This window comes from Canis lupus, chromosome X (genome assembly GCF_048164855.1).
Source record: "Canis lupus baileyi chromosome X, mCanLup2.hap1, whole genome shotgun sequence".
In the NCBI taxonomy this organism is placed as follows: domain Eukaryota; kingdom Metazoa; phylum Chordata; class Mammalia; order Carnivora; family Canidae; genus Canis; species Canis lupus.
In genome coordinates, this window is record NC_132876.1 from 82,689,299 (window position 1) to 82,696,047 (window position 6,749).

The window sequence follows — 6,749 nt, forward strand, 5'->3', positions numbered from 1 at the left end:
ACTAAGCATTTTGAGATGAGATTATCCTGGATTATCTGACTGGGTGCAATGTAATCACAAGGGTTCTTATAAGTGAAAGAAAGAAGGAGGCAGGAGAGAGAGTCAGAGTGATTTGATATGAGAAAGACTCAACTGGCCATTGCTGGCTTTGAAAATGGAGGAAGGGGCCATGAGCCAAAGACTGCAGGCAGCCTCCAGAAGCTGGAAAAGGCAAAAGAGTGGATTCTTCTCTAGAGCCTACAGAAGGAACACGACCTCACAGACACCCTGTGAGACTCCTGACCTCCAGAACTGTAAGACGGTATATTTGTGTTGTTTGGACACTGTTTGTTGCAAATTTGTTACATGATTAATAAGAAACTACTAGGTAGGGAAACACAAGTGTTCCCCACTCCCTTCCTTCCTCCCTCTCAGGTCTGCATTTCTGCCAGAAATGCCCAGCCCTGTGCCCCTACAAGATGGTGCCCTGGGATGAGGTGCGGCCCTGTGGCCTTGGTTAACCTCAAAGACAGGGGGAGACTGAGGAGGGTGTGGGTCCCCTGGGGAGGGTGTGTGGAGATCCAGTACATCTCAAGAAGGCAGGCAGGGAAAGGGCCTGGGGTAGATAGAGGCCTCCACCCTTCACATTATCTACCACTACAACAATACACATACTTAAGGGTGGGAATGAGGTGTTGTGAGTGACAGTGATTTTAAGAGTTCGGGGGTGGGGAGGGTCTGGTAACAGCTGATGTGTACTTGTTATGTGCCAGGCACTGCCCTAGCTAACCCATGTGTTATCTCATTTAACCTTCACCATAACCCTGTGAGGAGGGAAAGTTATTATCCCTGATGACACACAAGCAAAAAGGAAGCACAGAGAGCTTGAATAACTTGCCTATAGTGTGACATAGTGGTAATTTAGTCCTGGACTGTACCATTCCGGAGCCCTTCCTCTTGCCTGCCTTGCTACACTGCCTGAATTGCTAGATTAATCAAATATATTAATGAATGAGGCCATTACACATTTTCTCCAAAACTCAGTGGGCATTAGCTCCCTTTTAAGGCTGGAAGAGGACAAATAACTTGCCCAAAGACACACAAGGGCTTGGGGTCCCGGCTTTTTTTTTTAAGATTTTATTTATTTATTCATCACACACACACACGCACGCACACACAGAGGCAGAGACATAGGCAGAGGGAGAAGCAGGCTCCATGCAGGGAGCCTGACGTGGGTCTCCAGGATCAGGCCCTGGGCCAAAGGCAGCGCTAAACCACTGAGCCACCCGGGCTGCCCAAGGTCCTGGCTTCTTTTTTTTTTTTTTTTTGGTCCTGGCTTTTAAACGAACTCTTCTAAGCTCTAAAACCACATATGGGGGCACCCAGGTGGGTCAGTCATTTATGTATCTAACACTTGATTTCAGCCCAGGTCACGAGGTCACGATCTCAGGGTTGTGAGATCAAGCCCTACATCTGGCTCTATGCTAGGCATGGAGCCTGCTTGGGATTCTCTCTCTCCCTCTGCCCTTCCCCCCCCTAAATACGTACATACATAGCATACATACATACATACATAAAACACAACAAAACAAAACAATGTATGAATGAGGTCCAAGGGGAGATGAACTCAGATATCTGAGGACAAAATGGACAGATTCTCTCCATCCTCCAAGAGGTGAGTATCCCCACTCCATAGCTGGTGTCAAGAGACACAGAATAAGCAAGTTCCCAAACATGACTTCCACAGATAGGGCTGAGGGAGCCTTGGTAACCTCCAGGACTGCAAGACCTTGACCCCAGGAGAGGTTCTGAAAGAAGCAGTCCACCTACACTTCGTGGTCTAGACAAGGAAACTGGGGTCACTCAGAGCCTGTGTGGAGTCCCAAAGAGTCACATCACTCCCATGACTCACTGCTTTTTGCCTTAGTTGTGATCTCTTTTTTGCCTGAGAAATGTACACTTCAATGAACATTAACGAATTGCACACCCATCAACAACCACCTAGGTCAAGTTGTAGACCAGAAGTCTTCTGGGTCCCTTCCCAATTACATCTCTCCCTCCCTCCCCCAGAAGTAACCATTATCATGGACTTGGTGATAATCATTCTCTCACTCTCCTTTATAATTTTACCACTGGTAATGGATTCATTCTGCCTGTTTTTCTGTTTGGCTTCTTTTGCTCAACATCACGTCTGTGGGATTCATCCAGGCTATTCCACATAGTTGTAGATCTTTCATTCTCATTATACAATATTCCATTCTGTGAATATATAACTTATTTATACACTTATTGGTGTATCTGGTTTTTCTATTGGTAGTTTTAAATATATTCTAGGTTTGAACTTTTCACCAGTTATGTGTGTTTGAATGATTTTCTCTCAATTTACAACCCAATTTGTGGTTTTCACTCTTTATGGTATTTTTTGATCAATAGACATTCTTAATTTTAATGTAATTGAATGTTTTATAATTGTCATCTATGGTTAGTGTTTTGTGTCTTAAGAAAAACTTTCCTACCATGAGTATATGAAGGTATTTTTCTGTATTAAATTCTTAGAGCTCTTTGGTTTTGCTTTTCACATTTAGGTTTTGAGTCTGCCTAGAGTTATTTTTGTGTTGTGAGGATCCACTTTCATTTTTTTTAATATGGATAACAGATTTTTCCATCTATTGAAAGTCCAACCATTTCCTACTGGTCTCACAATATCTCATTGGCTACCTATTCTGAGTCTACATATAAAGTGGGTCTGTTTCTGAAACCACTGGTCTTTCATTGGTCTATTTGCCTACCTTTGCAGCAATATCATACCATCTTAATTGCTATACCTTAAATTAAGTATGGGTGCTCTGGCTAGTTGGCACTTCCACATAGATGTAAGCATTAACTTGCCAAGATATGCAGACACAAATCTATCGAAATTGTGACAGGATTTACAGTGAATCTACAGAATAGTTCAGAGGGAACTGATAGGTTTATGACATTGACTCATTCAAAAACATGTATATCTATTATTTAATCTTTTAGAATGTCTTTCAATAAGGTTTTTACATTTTTTTACAAAAAGATCTTGCTCTCTTGGAGTGCCTGGCTGGCTCAGTCAGTAGAGCATGTGACTCTTGATCTTGGGGTTGTGAGTTCAAACCCCACATTGATGTGGAAATTAATTAAAGATAAGATCTTTAACAAAAAAGGGTAAGATCTTTTTTAAATTTCTAAATAGTTCATAAGGGGTATCTTTATTAAAGTTTTCTGTCTGTTGTTAGTATATAAAAACAATTTATATTTGAATATGGATTTTTGGTATCAGAAATCTTTTTAAATCCTTAATAATTCTAATAATTTGTCCATGGATTATTTTGGATTTTCTATATATGCAATGGTATCATCTACAAATAATGACAATTCAGTTCTTCGTTTCCAATCTTTAAATATTTTTAATTTCTTTTCCTTGCCTTATTGTGCTTGCTAAGACCTCCAGTACAATGCTGAGTAGAAATGCAATAGCAAGCATTCTTGCCATGCTCCAAATGTCAGAGCTCTTCAAATCTCATTTGAAGTATGTAGTTTACTGTAAATTCTTGTAGATAAATACATTTTATGTTAAGAAAATTTATTCAACTAATTTACTAAGGTTTTCCTTTTTGTTTTAAGTAAGCTCCACGCCAAGTGTGGAGTCCAACACAGGGCTTGAATTCACAACCTTGAGATTAAGACCTGAGCCAAGATCAAGAGTCAGATGCTCAACTGACTCAGCCACCCAGGAACCCCTTGCTAAGGTTTTAAAAATCATGAATAGAGGGATGCCTGGGTAGCTCCAACTCTAAGCATTCAACTCTTGATTTTGGCTCAGGTCATGATCTCAGTATTGTGGGACTGGGCCCCATGACAGGCTCTGCATTCAGCATGGAGTCTGCTTGTCCTTCTCCTTCTGCTCCTCCCACTACCTCTCTCTCTCTCTCTCAAATAAATAAATAAAATCTTTCAAAAAAGTAAAATCAGGGATGCCTGGGTGGTTCAGCAGTTGAGCATCTGCCTTTGGCTCAGGGCGTGATCTTGGAGTCCCAGGATTGAGTCCCACATCGGGGCTCCCTGCATGGAGCCTGCCTCTCCCTCTGCCTATGTCTCTGCCTCTCTCTGTGTCTCTCATGAATAAATAAATAAAATTTTTATTAAAAAAAGTAAAATCATGAATAGATGTCAAATTTTATCTAACCTTTTCTCTAACACCTATTGAGATTATTATGGTTTTTCTCTTTTAGTATGCTAATAAAGCAACATGTGCTAAGTTCAAACGTTAAACCACATTACAGTTTTAGAATAAATACACCTTGGTCATATCACACTTTTTAAATATATTGGATGTAGGCAGTGCTAGAGATTGAATAGTTGTGTTCCCTCCCTCACAAGTTGTATGTTGAAACATAATTCCCACCATGTGATGGTATTAGAAGGTGGGACCTTTGGGGTAATTAGATCATGAGGGTGAAGCCCTTGTGAATGGGATGAGTACCCTTATAAAAGAGACCCCAAAGAGTAACCTTGTCCCTTCACTATGTGAGGACACCACAAGAAGACAGCCATCTACGAACCAGGAAGTTGGTTCCCACCAGACACCAAATCTGCAAGTGCTTTGATCTTCGACTTCCCAGCTTCCAGCACTATGAGAAATAAGTGTTTGTTGTTTTCTAGAAACCTAGTCTACACTATTTTGGTACAGCTGCCTAAACAGGCCAAGACAGGCAGTTATTTAGTTTAAGGTATTTTTATGTTTTCTTGAGATCTGTAATATTCGTTTTTCACTCATCAAGGTTTAGTATCAAGTTTCTATTAGCCCCAGAAAACGAGTTAGAAACGCTCCCTTTGGGCAGCCTGGGTGGCTCAGGGGTTTGGTGCCGCCTTCAGTCTGGGTGTGATCCTGGAGACCGGGGATCGAGTCCCACGTCAGGCTCCCTGCATGGAGCCTGCTTCTCCCTCTGCCTGTGTCTCTACCTCTCTCTCTCTCTCTCTCTCTCTCTCTGTGTGTTTGTCTTTCATGAATAAATAAAATATTTTTTTAAAAAAAGAAAGAAACGCTCCCTTTGGGGGATCCCTGGGTGGCTCAGCGGTTTGGCGCCTGCCTTCGGCTGGGGACATAACCTGGGAGTCCCAGAACTGAGTCCTGAGTTGGGCTCCCTGCATGAGCCTGCTTCTCCCTCTGCCTGTGTCTCTGCCTCTCTCTCTCTATCTCTCTCTCCCTCTCTCTCTCTCTCTCATGAATAAATAGATAAAATCTTAAAAAAAAAAAGAAACACTCCCTTTTTCTCCACTTTGGAATCCCTTTTGTAGAATCAGAATTGTTTGTTCCTTGAGTGTATCACCACTGAAGCCATCTGGGCCCAGAGTTTCTGTTGGGAAGACTTCTGTTACTTTTTTTAAAAAAAGATTTTATTTATTTATTCATGCGAGAGACAGTGAGAGAGAAAGAGAGAGAGAGAGAGAGGCAGAGACACAGGCAGAGGGAGAAGCAGGCTCCACACAGGGAGCCCGATGCGGGACTTGATCCTGGGACTCCAGGATCACACCCTGGGCTGAAGGCAGGCGCCAAACTGCTGAGCCACCCAGGGATCCCCAGGTTCTGTTACTTTAATGGTCATAGGACTACTCAACTTTTCCTTTTTTATTTTTTGAGACAGTTTTGTCAAGTTACATGTCTGTAGTAATTTGTCCATTTTATCTAACTTTTCAATCCAGTTGTTGGAAAGTTGCCTTTTTGGATATTGAGCAAATTATCACATCAATGGAAGACCACAGGCACATGTTTGGACTTTGGTATTTGGCCAAGTGAGAATATCCTCACTGAAAGATGAAATGAGCAGGTGTTAAATTTGTTTTCAATACTGTTTTCCAAGGCGCCTGGTGGCTCAGCTGGTTAAGCATCTGCCTTCAGTTCGGGTCATGATCCTAGGGTCCTGGGACTGAGTCCTGTATTGGCCGCCCTGCTCAGTGGGAGTCTGCCTCTCCCTCTCCATCTGCCTCTCCCCTGGCTCATGCTCTCACTCTCTCTCAAATAAATTAATAAAACCTTTTTTTAAAATATTTTTTTCTTTATTTATTTATGATAGTCACACAGAGAGAGAGAGAGAGGCAGAGACACAGGCAGAGGGAGAAGCAGGCTCCATGCACCGGGAGCCCGACGTGGGATTCGATCCCGGGTCTCCAGGATCGTGCCCCGGGCCAAAGGCAGGCGCCAAACCACTGCGCCACCCAGGGATCCCCAATAAAACCTTTAAAAAAAAAACTTGTTTTCCACTTTCAGAACTCTGCAATTCTCTTCCTTCTGACTGGATTGTCCTCTCTTCCCCTTCAGCACCTGGTGGATTCCTTCTCATTTCTTAATTCAGTTCATGCACCATATCCTCCAAAAAGGTTTCCAGACTCCCCACACTGGGCTGAGCATCTGTTCTGAGGCCCCCACCACTGCTAATGCAACTAACCACACTCCACTAAAATCCTTTCTCTGTATCTGTCCTCCCACTAGACTGTGAGATCCTTCCTGTGTGTCCTCAGAGCAGAGAAGAGGTGGTCAGTCAACATTTGGGGAACTAAGCTGAGCTTGTAACCACTGAATGACCAACTAAGTTCTCTAACCATGTCTCTGTATTTTCCCACATTGCTTATTTGTTCCTTCATTTTTTTCATTCAGTAGGCATTTATTGAGGACTTACTATGTGCCCAGCACTGTCCTAGAAGAATGGCCAATGAGGAAAGAGGAAAACTAGTCAAGTGTGGTG